The sequence below is a fragment of the Anguilla rostrata genome, unplaced genomic scaffold, assembly GCF_018555375.3.
Source record: "Anguilla rostrata isolate EN2019 unplaced genomic scaffold, ASM1855537v3 scaf0248, whole genome shotgun sequence".
Classification (NCBI taxonomy): Eukaryota; Metazoa; Chordata; class Actinopteri; order Anguilliformes; family Anguillidae; genus Anguilla; species Anguilla rostrata.
In genome coordinates, this window is record NW_026985793.1 from 1 (window position 1) to 12,195 (window position 12,195).

The window sequence follows — 12,195 nt, forward strand, 5'->3', positions numbered from 1 at the left end:
TTCAAATGATGTTAAATCTGTGAATGTACTTATGTACAACCCCTTTGTGCCGGCGAGGGACGTGGAGCTATTTTTAAGCAGGTACTGTGTCGTCCTAAAGCCGGAGGTAAAGCTGCAAAATAGTTTTGGCGTGTGGTCGGGGAAGAGGCAGTTTTTAGTACGGCTTCAAAAAGATAGTAGCGCGGTGGGAGGGTTGAGGCACCTACCGGCTGTTTTCTCCATTGGCGCGGACCGAGGTTTTTTGTCGTATGTGGGGTTGCCCACATATTGTAGGCGATGCCTAAAATACGGCCACATGGCAAAGGAGTGCGCAGAGGCCTTTGTTTGCTCCTCGTGTGAGGAAGAGGGCCATGTGGCGAGGGACTGCCCAAAGGGTAGGAAGTGCCACCTGTGCGGGAGTGAGGAGCATGTGGTCCGGAATTGCCCGGCCCGGAGGCGAACCTACGCCGAGGCGGCAAGGGGAGAAGCGGCGCCAGCTGGTGGGGAGGAGGGGGAGAAGCGCCAGGAGCCTGGAAAGTCAGGCATGGAGTCAGGCCGGGAAGGGGTCTCTCCTTTGGCTGCAACACCACCGGCAGCAGCGGAGGAAGAGCAGGTGGCAGAGGGAGCGCAGAAGGCAAGGGGAGTCCACTCAACTCCAGTGGAGAAGGTGACCTTAGGGAAGCCGGGGGAGACGCTCCCAACCCCTGGGGTGGAGAGAGGGATGGAGCGGAGTCCTCTCGCCTCGTCAGGGGTGGTCCCCCACGCGCAAGGTGCGGGTGGAGAGGTGATGGAGGTAACAAAGGCGGTCCCTACTGGAGGGGTAGAAGAAGAAGGGTCCAAGAAGACCAGAGCCAGGGAGGGGACCTCAGGAAACAAGGAGATGACACCAGAAGGGGGAATCAAGCGGGGCCTGCGCACGGACTGGGCGGAGGCAGTGGAGGAGAGACACCCGCTAGATGCGGTAATATGGGAAGGCGGAGAAGAAAGGATGGCAAAACGGAGAGTGAGGCTCGGGGTGACAGCCTCCGACTTTGCATCCGAGTCAGAGGGTTCCATGGAGCTCACCAGTGGGGAGAGTTTGGAGTGGGATCCACCCTCTCCAATCTCCATCACAGCGTACGACATGGGGACGGTGAAGCAGTGGTCCCCAGGTGAGGTATCGTTTTTGTTGGGGGGGGAAGAAGGGGGAGGGGAAGGGAGGGGAAATGGTGTTGAGGATAATCTGTGAAGATGGCTGCGGTTTTTTTCCCGTTTGTGATGTATAAGTTTACAGTAATAACATGTAATGTGCGGGGCATGGGGAACTGCAAAAAGAGAGGGGGAGTTTTTCATTTTTTGTCACTACAGGGGTTTTTGGTTTGTTTTTTACAAGAGGTGCACCTGAGGTCTAGAGAGGACAGTGCAAGGTTTTCTGTGGAGTGGGGGAAGGGCCCTTCGTTTTGGAGTGTGGGAGGAGTTCATTCCTCTGGGGTGGGAATTTTGTTTGGAGGGAGAGATGTACACATTGTGGAATGTTTTTCTTTGGTTCAGGGGAGAGTGTTGGTGGTGGATGGGGATTGGAGGGGGGTAAAGTTGCGTTTCATAAATGTTTATGCCCCAGCTTTAATTTCAAGGAGGAAGGAGTTTTTTTTGAGTTTGGAGACGGCGTGTGCCACCAATAGGTGGGTTATTATGGGGGGGGATTTTAATGTTTCTTTTGAAGCGCCGGATTTTAGCTCAGCCTTATTAAAGAATATGGTGGGGCGTTTTGCGTTAAAAGATGCATTCAGGGCGATGTGGCCAAAGGATCCAGGCTTTACCTGGGGGAATAGCAGGGGAGGTAAAACCAGATTGGATTACATTTTTGTTCCGGGGGGGCAGAGGGTGATTGCAGCAGGGGTGGTTCCTCTTTTTTTTTCCGACCACAGTGGCGTGAGTGTGACAGTGGAGTGGGATGTGCCAGCGTTTGGGAGGGGGAGCTGGCGTATGAATATTGAGGTTCTGGAGGAGGAGGCTTTCCAGAAGCGCTTTATTGAGGCGTACAAAGGGTGGGCTAAGTTAAAGCCCTTTTTTGGCTCAGTGGCGGAGTGGTGGGAATTAACAAAAGGTAGGATAAGGGGTTTTGTGATGGGGTACTGCCGGGGGAAAAGGAGGAGGGAGCACAGGCAGTTTGCGAAGAGGCAGAGGGAACTAGAGAGCCTCTATGAGGTGTGGAACAGCGGGGGGGCTTTCGACGAGGAAAGGTGGGAGGAGCTGAAGGCAGAGCTGAGGGTGCATTGTGAAGCGAAGGCGCGCGCCCTCGCTTTTAAATGCCAGGGGGAGAAGTATGAGAGAGACGAGACCATCTCCTCTTACTTCTTCCAGAGGGTGAGGGCGGTCAGGGCAAAGAGGGTGATGGTGGGGTTGAGGGGGGGGGATGGGAAGGTGTTAAAGGGAACAGAGGAGATGCTGGAAATTGCTACCAGCTTTTATCGTGACCTGTTTGGGGAGAGGGAGGTGGACAGGAACGCGGCGGAGCATTTCTTGGGCATGGTGGAGGAGAAGGTGCCAGAGGGGGTGAGGGCGGCTTTGGAGATGCCCTTCAGTTTGGAGGAGCTGAGGAGGCGCTGGCGGGATGAAGGGGGGGAAGGTCCCGGGGAAGGACGGCCTTCCCAAAGAGTTTTATTTGAAGTTTTGGGAGTTGGTGGGGCCTGACTTTCTGGAGGTGGTGGGGGAGATTTTTAGGAGGGGGGAACTTGCTCCCTCAATGAGGGAGGGGGTGGTGGCCATGTTGTTCAAGAAGGGCGATGAGCTTGACCTAAAAAATTGGCGCCCGATAACGCTTTTGGGCGTCGATTACAAGCTCATCGCCCGGGTTTTGGCAGGCAGGCTGAGGTTGGCCATGCCGTTTTTGGTAGGGGAGGACCAGACTTGTGGGGTGGAGGGGAGGTCGGCGGCATGGAACCTGCAGCTCACGAGGGACGTTTTGTGTTGGGTGGAGGAGCGGAATATTCCGCTCGTTTTGGTTAATTTGGATATGGAAAAGGCGTTTGATAGGGTGAGTCACGGGTTTTTGTTTGAGGTGTTGTCACGTTTTGGCTTTGGTGCAGGGTTTCTGAGGTGGCTGGGTTTGTTGTATAAGGGTGTAGGAAGCAGGGTGGGGGTGAATGGCCATCTGGGGGAGATGGTATGGCAGAAGGGGGGGGTAAGGCAGGGCTGCCCCTTGTCACCCCTCCTTTTTGCTTTATACATGGAGCCAGTGGCAGAGGCAGTGCGGAGGGATGGGGCGATAGGAGGCATTCCAATGCCAGGGGCAGGTGGAGAGGTTTTAAAGATCTCCCTATATGCCGATGATGTCACACTGTTTTTGGACGGCGAGAGGAGTATGAGCAGGGCACTGGAGGTTGTGGGGGACTTTTCCAAGGGGGCGGGTGCCTCCATAAATGTGGCAAAGTCGGCAGTAAGTTTCTTTGGGAGGTGGAAGGGGAGGAGGGAGAATACATGTGGGCTTCAAGTAAGGGAGGGGCCAGCCAAAATTCTGGGCGTAGAGTTTAGTGGGGGCGTCAGGGAGGACGCCATTAAGAACTGGGAGAAGCGGGTGGCCGGCGTGAAGACCAAACTGGGCCTTTGGTCGACACGCCGGCTCACGGTGAGCGGGAAGGTGACGGTGTTGAAGGCCGACATTTTGCCGGGGTTAGTGTATTTGTCGTATGTGTTTCCGTTGCCTGTGCGTCTGAGGAGGGATTTAGTTAGGGGTGTGTTCAAGTTTTTGTGGGGGGGTTATGAGTATGTGAGGAGGGAGGTGATGTACATGTCCGTGGAGGAGGGAGGGAAGGATGTGCCACATTTTCCGTTGAAGTTAGACGTTTTGTTTTATAGTAATTTGTGTGTGTCTTTGGTTTCCCCTCAAGTGCACAAGTATCAGTATTTTGTCCGGTTTTGGTTTGCGTCGTGGGTTCGGTTTTTGGTGGGGTGGGATAATAGGGTGCCGAGGGGGGAGGTGGCCCCTGCGCACTACGTGCAGGTGGGGCGTTGGGCCAGGAAGTACGAGGAGTGTGCGGATAAGGGTTTGGTGGTAAAGCACAGGAGGCTATACAGCGCGCTGAAAGAGAGGCTACGGCCTGTGGGGGGGACGGGAGTGCCAGTGGGGAGAGAAGTGTGGGCGGTTCTCCAGCCGAAGGGGCTGGAGAACCGTTTGAAGGATCTGAACTGGCTGGTGGCGTATGGCAGGCTGCCGGTGAGGGACGTGCTTTACAGGCACAAACTCACTAAGAACAGGTTCTGTCCAAGGGAGGGCTGTGAGAGGGAGGAGGAAACGGTGCGCCATGTCTTTTGGAGCTGCCCGTTTGCCCAGGAGGTGTGGGGTCTGATGGGGAGGAGGTATGGGTGTTTGGGAGGTCTGACCCAGGATTTGGTTTTTTTTGGGAGGGGGCTGGGGAGAGTGAAGGGGAGGGGAAAGTTTCTTTTGCTTTTTTTGCTCAGCCTGATAAAGCTGAAGCTGTGGCTAGCTAGGGGAGAGAGGGGGGTGGCGAGGTCGGGGTGGACGGGGTGGGGACTGGTGCAGATGGTGAGAGCGGACGTAGAGCGACGCTTTCAGTGGGAGGAGCTGCGCTGGGGTTTCCATGCAGCCTGGGAGCGGTGGAAAAATTTATTGTAATCCAGGCTGGGGATTATTGTATTGCTGTGATTTGGTTGTATGTTGGGTTGTGGGAAGGTGTTGGGTGGGGAAGACATGGGAGGGGGTTTAGTTGTGAAGAGATGGATTGAGAGGATTTGTGTTTGTTTTTGTGCTGTATGGATGTAATGGGATGTGTGTGCGTCTAGCAGGTCTGACATGCATAAGAAACTGTAAATAGAAATGTATATAATGTATATAATGTATATAATGTTTGGGTGGATTTGTGGCACAATGAGGAGGCGCGGTATTTTCCTTCTGCGCGTGAAGTGGGCTGAGGTACAGAGGGAAGTCTCAGTGTTGATGATCGTGCTGGAAAATCAGAGGAAGGTGATACGGTCTGAGTGTAAAAAAAAAAAAAAAAAAAAAAAAAAAAAAATCTGTTCTTATCAGTTTAATATCTGATACGTCCCCTATCTGGGGACTACATATTAAACGGATTTTTGAGACTGGGAGTCGGAGAAGGAGCTTGCTCCGTCCGCTCCACGCATCGACCCGGTATTGCAGTACGTCCGGGAACGGTGCGCCTCTATTTTCGGGTGCAAAGGAAATGCTTCTGCTTCTGCTTCTGCTTCTGCTTCTGCTTCTGCTTCTGCTTGGACAAGCAACTGAGTCCTTGTGGGGTTTTTTTTTTTTTTTAAATGAAATAAAAGAAATAGTTTTATCGTGTGCGTGTCGTTCTTTCTTTCTATCTATCTATCTATCTATCTATCTATCTATCTGTCATTCTCCGTCAGCTAGCTGGGTGAGTGAAGTTGGTTAAGTAAGTCAGCTAGCGAGCCGGTTTGCAGCGGTCCGTGGCTCGCTTGCGCCCTCTGCCAGTCGGGCGGTTATAGCGTCTCCTCTCCCTCTTCCGCGGATAACGCGCGGGGGGACAACTCCGGGCCTGCGGCTCCGGGCCGGGAGGGCCTACGGCGGCTGGTGACGGCGAGAGGCCACGTGTGCTCGGGTTTCTCTTCATCACGCACAAATCTTTCGCCTTTTACTAAAGATTTCCGTGGAGAGGAACACTCCTGAGTTTGTGCTATTTTTGGATGCTCCGTCCGCCGGACGGGGCGACTTTTCTGTTCTTAAGAGAGCTTGTTGATGACTTGTTGCCATGTGTCCCTGGTTTGTGACTTGTCGGGTACATGTGTTATAGAGTGTGGACTGTCTCCTTGCTTGCTTAGCTAGGCAATTACATAGCTGTTCTGCGAGTGCTCGTGCAATTAAACGGCGATAAGAGCCTTCAGCACGTAGGTAGCTACCGTGGCAGAGGACGTGGGGCTTTGTGGGTGGAGCTGAGGTGACGGCCAGAGGTCCCGGGGGAAGCGTCGAGGGGGCCCCGGACCAATGGCGAGCGGGGACCGGGTCCGGCCGGACCCCGCGATCGGATTCCCGGCCCCCTGGGCGGCGGCGGCCAGCTGTGGCCAATTTTCAGGCCATCGCTTCTCGGCCTTTTGGCTAAGATCTAGTGATAGGACTTTGATTGCGAAGAAAGAGCGATAGTTGTGTACACGCGCTGGGTGGGCAGGATGGAGGGCCCGGCGCCAGAATTTTCGACTGGTGGGCTGCGTCGGCGAAATACGCTGAGGGTCGTCGTCGCATCGGCACGCAGGCAAGTCGTGGATTTGAGGTATGTGGTCGTGGATTTGTTCAGAGAGCTGTTCCAGGTGGGGATTTCAAGGATGTACTGCTTGCAAGACTACCAGGCCAAGGGCTTTTTTGATGTTACTTTGGACAGTGAGAGCCTGTGTTTGGAGGTTTTTGAAAAGTTTAAGGCGATGGGGCCTCACGAGGCACTGACGGGGATTTTATTGGAGCCCCTTTTTTCGTTTGATGTGAAGATTGTCACGGTTGTGATGTATAATCCGTTTGTACCGACTCTGGATGTGGAGTGTTTTTTAAAGAGGCGCTGTACCGTGCTGAAGACAGAGGTCAAGCTGAAAAATGCTTTTGGCATCTGGAATGGGAAGCGACAATACTTGGTGAGGCTTCAGAGGGATTCAGCGGAAATCGGGGGAGTGAAACACCTGCCTGCAATGTTCATGATCGGGCAAGATAAAGGGTACCTCACGTATGCAGGGCTTCCTGCATACTGTCGAAAGTGCTTCTGTTACGGCCACATGGCCAAGGATTGCACAAACGAAATTGTTTGTAGTGTGTGCGGGGAGAAGGGCCATGTGGCAAGGGACTGCACTAATGATAAGGTCTGCCACCTGTGTGGAGGGAAGGATCACCTGTTCCGGAAGTGCCCGGAACGGCACCGGTCTTTTGCTGAGGTGGTGCAGGGAGGAAGGAAGTCCCCTGGTGGTGAAAGTGGAGCGGTGGGGGAGTCGGCTGGAGGAAGTGGGTGGAAGTCCGGTCCGGATCCGGTCCGGGTTCCTCCCCAGTTTGGGGAGCCGGCGACCCCGGTGGCTGGGGAGCAGGCACGGAATGTGGGCATCAAGGAGGTTGCGGAGGAGCTAACCGTGGGTGCAGCTGCAGCGGAGGAGCTGGCGCAGGTGGATGGGGCGGCCCTGGCAGGCCGTACCACAGTGCAGGAGGAGGGCAAGGCTGTGGAGGGTCCAGAGTCGGGCCGTCCTGTGGAGGTGACGGGGGAGGTGGTGGCTGAACCGGTGAGCGGTGGGTCTGCGGCGGAGGTGAGCTTGGAGACGGCTCTGGCGGTGGAGGCTGGAGGGACTCCGCAGGGGCAGGCAGCACAAAAGCGAGGCCTTGTGACGGACTGGGCCCTGGCGGTGGAGGAGGAGGACCCGCTGGAACTGGGGAACATCTCGGATATCCTGCTGCCGAGCAAGAAGGTGAAAGTAAATGGGGCTGGGGATCTTTCTCCAGCAAATTCTGAATGTTCTATGGGTGTGGGGAGTGGGGAGAGCCTGGAGTGGGACCCACCGTCGCCCATGATGGAGACTGCTTATGATGGGGGAGGTTTTTCACCGGGCTCTCAGAACGAGTTGCCCTATTTAGGGGAGGGGGTGATGGGGGAGAGGTCGGGGGGGACTGTTTTGTGATGGCAGATTTTTCTGTGATGACCTGTAACGTGCGGGGTTTGGGGGGGAAGATGAAGAGGGGGGGGGTGTTACAGTTTTTGGCACTTAGAAAGTGCGCAGTGTACTTTCTGCAGGAGGTACACCTGAAGTCCGAGGAGGATTGTAGGGTGTTTTCAGGGGAGTGGGGTTTGGGGCTCTCTTTTTGGAGTGTGGGGGGAGCCCACTCTTCTGGGGTTGGGATTTTGTTTGGATTAAGGGACTTTGTTGTGGTGGGGGTTTTTTCCTTTGTGCAGGGGAGGGTTTTGGTGGTGGATGTTGACTGGAGGGGGGTTAAGTGGCGCCTAATAAACGTGTACGCGCCAACGCTGCCAGTAAGACGAAGGGAGTTGTTTACGGGTTTCGATGGCATCTTGTCCACGAACCGATGTGTTATTTTTGGGGGGGATTTTAATGTTTCGTTTGAGGGGGGTGATTCTACTCTGCCTGCTTTAAGGGGGTTGGTGAAAAAGTTTGGGTTGGTGGATGTGTTTAGGGCATTGCACCCGGTGGAGCCAGGCTTCACCTGGGGAAACTCAAGGGGAGCCCGGAGCAGGCTGGATATGGTTTTCTTTAGGGGGGGGCAGAAGGTGAGATCTGTAAATATTGTACCTTTATTTTTTTCTGATCACTGTGGGGTGGTTGTGGGGTTGGATGGGGATGTGCCCAGGTTCGGGAGGGGGTTCTGGAGGTTGAATGTCCAGGTTGTGAAGGAAAAGGCATTCCAAGAACGCGTCCGGGCCCTGTATAGAGGGTGGGCCTGCCTGAAGCCCTTCTTTTCCACAGTTGTAGAGTGGTGGGAGGGGTTCAAGGTAAGGGTGAAGGAGTTAGCAAGGGAATATTGCAGGGGGAAGAGGAGGAGGGAGGAGAGGAGATATAGGCAGCTCCAGAGGCAGCTGGAAGCTGTCTATGTACATTGGAACCAGGGGGGGGTTTTTGATGATCAGCGGTGGGCGTACCTGAAGGAGGAGTTGAAGGGGTGGTTTGAGGAGCGGGCACGGGTGTTCTCTTTTAAGTGTAGGGTACAAAGGCAGGAAGTGGACGAGAAATGCTCGTCATATTTCTTCCAGACGGTGAGGGTGGCACAGGGGAAAAAGTTGGTGAGCGGGTTGAGGGGAAGGGACGGGAGGGTACGGACGAAGGCAGAGGAGATGGTGGCCGTAGCCTCTGACTTCTATGCGGAACTTTTTAAAGAGCGGCTTGTGGACGGTGAGGCAAGCGCCTTTTTTCTGGATATGGTGGCAGAGGGGGTGCCAGAGGGGGTGCGGGCAGCCCTGGAGCTCCCCATTAGTAAGGAGGAGCTCCGAGGTGCGCTGGGAGGCATGAAGGAAGGTAAGGTGCCGGGGTTGGATGGTCTCCCGAAGGAATTCTACGCTGAGTTCTGGGACGTGCTGGGGGATGACCTGCTAGAGGTGGTGCAGGAGGTGTTCCGGCGGGGGGAGCTAGCGCCGTCAATGAGGGAGGGGGTGGTGACCCTGCTGCATAAAAAGGGAGATCCGGGGGATCTCCGCAACTGGCGGCCCATCACCCTCCTGTGCGTCGATTACAAGCTGTTGGCAAGGGCTTTGGCAGCGCGACTGGGTCTGGCTATGCCTCACCTTGTGAGGGAGGACCAGACGTGCGGAGTGGAGGGGAGGTCAACGACTTTTAATCTACAGCTGGTGCGGGATGTTTTGTGTTGGGTGGGGGATCGGGGCTTGCCTCTGGTGGTGGCGAGCCTGGACATGGAAAAAGCTTTCGACAGGGTGAATCACGGGTTTTTGTTTAATGTTTTGGCACGGTGCGGGTTTGGTGGGGGTTTTTTAAAGTGGTTAGGTTTAATGTACAGCGGTGTGGGAAGTAGGGTGATGGTAAACGGGTATTTGGGGGGTTTTTTGAGGCAGGAGGGGGGGGTCAGGCAGGGGTGCCCACTGTCACCCCTCCTGTACGCCCTATATGTGGAGCCTCTGGGGGAGGCGATTAGGCGGGAGGAGGAGATTAGGGGGATCTCAATCCCAGGGGGAGGTAGGGAAGCTCTTAAAGTGTCCCTCTATGCAGATGACATGACCCTGTTTTTTAGGACAGAGAGGGGTCTGGAGGTGGCCTTGGGGTTGGTTGAGGAGTTTGGGAGGGGGTCGGGGGCCCGACTAAATCGGGCAAAGTCCCAAATGAAATATTTTGGCACATGGAGGGCCAGGGTGGATGCCCTGGGTGGGCTGGGAGTTTCGGAGGGCCCGCTCAGGATATTAGGAGTAGATTTCGGGGGGGACACGGCCGAGGATGCAGAGAGAAATTGGGGGAGGAGGTTGGCAGGGGTGGAGAAGAGATTAGGTCTGTGGTCGGGGAGGCGCCTTACCGTAAGTGGCAAGGTTATGGCCCTGAAGGCGGACATCTTGCCGTCCCTGACCTATTTGGCTAGGGTGTTTGTCATGCCCCTGCGCATGCGCAGGGTTTTGACCAGGAAGGTGTTCCGGTTCCTGTGGGGGGGGTATGAGTACATCCAACGGGTGAGTATGTATCAGGCGGTGGAGGAGGGGGGTAGGGATGTTCCGTGCTTCCCGTTGAAATTTGATGTTATGTTTTTTTGTAACATGTGCGTGGCTCTCGTGGGGGAGAGGGTGCACAAATTCCAGCGTTTTGTACGGTTCTGGGTGTCGGGGTACTTCCGCTCCCTGGTGGAATGGGACAATAGGGTCCCAAGGGCGGAGGTGGCTCCGGCACAGTTTTTGTATATGGTGAGATGGGCAAAGAGGAAGGAGGTGTGGGGGAATAGGGAGCTGGCAACGGACCATCGGCGCTTGTATAAGGTGCTGAGGGACAAGATGAGGCCGGAGGGGGGTTTGCGGGTGGGGGTGGGAAGGGAAGGATGGGTGGCTGTGCAGAAAAAAGGCCTAGAAAACAGGCTGAAAGACCTGAACTGGCTGGTGGCATATGGGCGGTTGCCGGTGCGGGATATCCTGTACCGGCACAAATTGACAAAGAACAGGTACTGTCCAAGGTGGGGGTGTGGGGAGGAGGAAACAGTGCTGCACGTGTTTTGGGGGTGCGGGTTCGCACAGGAGGTGTGGGCTGGGGTGAAGGGTAGGTATGGGGTTCTGAGGGAGCTGCGCCAGGAGATGGTACTCTACGGCAGCGGTCTGGAGAGGATAAAAGGAAGGGAAGGCTTCTTAACACTGTTGCTTCTCAGTGTTGTGAAGCACAAATTGTGGGTGGCTAGAGGAGAGAGGGGAGCAGTGAGGCAAGGTTGGACAGGGAGAGGGGTGGTGGAGATGGTGAAGGCGGAGGTGGAGCGGCGTTTCCAGGGGGAAGTGCTGCGGTGGGGGTTTAACGCCGCAAGAGAGCGGTGGAAAGGTTTAGTTTGAGGTAAATATAGGGGGGTGTTTTATGATTTTGGGCAAGGTGTCTTTGGAAGGGGTGTTTTGTGGGGAATGTGTTTGGATGGTGTATAGAGGTACTGATTTGTGTTTGTGTTGGGTGGGTTTTTGGGGGTTTGTGTTTTGGATTTCAATTGGGGGGGGGGCTGCTATGGGAGATCTGGACTTGGACTTGTGGGTTGGAAGGGAAAATGTGCATGTAATGTGTTGTGATGGTGAGTGAATAAAATTTTTTCAAAAAAAAAAAAAATCTGTTCTTATCAGTTTAATATCTGATACGTCCCCTATCTGGGGACTACATATTAAACGGATTTTTGAGACTGGGAGTCGGAGAAGGAGCTTGCTCCGTCCGCTCCACGCATCGACCCGGTATTGCAGTACGTCCGGGAACGGTGCGCCTCTATTTTCGGGTGCAAAGGAAATGCTTCTGCTTCTGCTTCTGCTTCTGCTTCTGCTTCTGCTTCTGCTTGGACAAGCAACTGAGTCCTTGTGGGGTTTTTTTTTTTTTTTTAAATGAAATAAAAGAAATAGTTTTATCGTGTGCGTGTCGTTCTTTCTATCTATCTATCTATCTATCTATCTATCTATCTATCTGTCATTCTCCGTCAGCTAGCTGGGTGAGTGAAGTTGGTTAAGTAAGTCAGCTAGCGAGCCGGTTTGCAGCGGTCCGTGGCTCGCTTGCGCCCTCTGCCAGTCGGGCGGTTATAGCGTCTCCTCTCCCTCTTCCGCGGATAACGCGCGGGGGGACAACTCCGGGCCTGCGGCTCCGGGCCGGGAGGGCCTACGGCGGCTGGTGACGGCGAGAGGCCACGTGTGCTCGGGTTTCTCTTCATCACGCACAAATCTTTCGCCTTTTACTAAAGATTTCCGTGGAGAGGAACACTCCTGAGTTTGTGCTATTTTTGGATGCTCCGTCCGCCGGACGGGGCGACTTTTCTGTTCTTAAGAGAGCTTGTTGATGACTTGTTGCCATGTGTCCCTGGTTTGTGACTTGTCGGGTACATGTGTTATAGAGTGTGGACTGTCTCCTTGCTTGCTTAGCTAGGCAATTACATAGCTGTTCTGCGAGTGCTCGTGCAATTAAACGGCGATAAGAGAGCCTTCAGCACGTAGGTAGCTACCGTGGCAGAGGACGTGGGGCTTTGTGGGTGGAGCTGAGGTGACGGCCAGAGGTCCCGGGGGAAGCGTCGAGGGGGCCCCGGACCAATGGCGAGCGGGACCGGGT

General features: G+C 54.8%; 3 non-coding genes and 1 pseudogene across 3 annotated transcripts; all 4 read left to right on the forward strand.

Annotated features, from left to right (window-relative positions):
* Positions 1-4,945: 4,945 nt before the first annotated feature.
* LOC135246388 (U2 spliceosomal RNA) lies at positions 4,946-5,144 on the forward strand. Its single transcript, XR_010327651.1, has one exon. It is a non-coding gene; the product is annotated as a U2 spliceosomal RNA (small nuclear RNA).
* A 409-nt stretch (positions 5,145-5,553) lies between these two features.
* On the forward strand, positions 5,554-5,670 carry LOC135246389 (U5 spliceosomal RNA). Its single transcript, XR_010327652.1, has one exon. It is a non-coding gene; the product is annotated as a U5 spliceosomal RNA (small nuclear RNA).
* Positions 5,671-11,196: 5,526 nt separating this feature from the next.
* Positions 11,197-11,373, forward strand: LOC135246387 (U2 spliceosomal RNA; annotated as a pseudogene).
* Positions 11,374-11,783: 410 nt separating this feature from the next.
* LOC135246391 (U5 spliceosomal RNA) lies at positions 11,784-11,900 on the forward strand. The gene has a single exon (XR_010327653.1). It is a non-coding gene; the product is annotated as a U5 spliceosomal RNA (small nuclear RNA).
* The last annotated feature ends 295 nt before the right edge of the window (positions 11,901-12,195 follow it).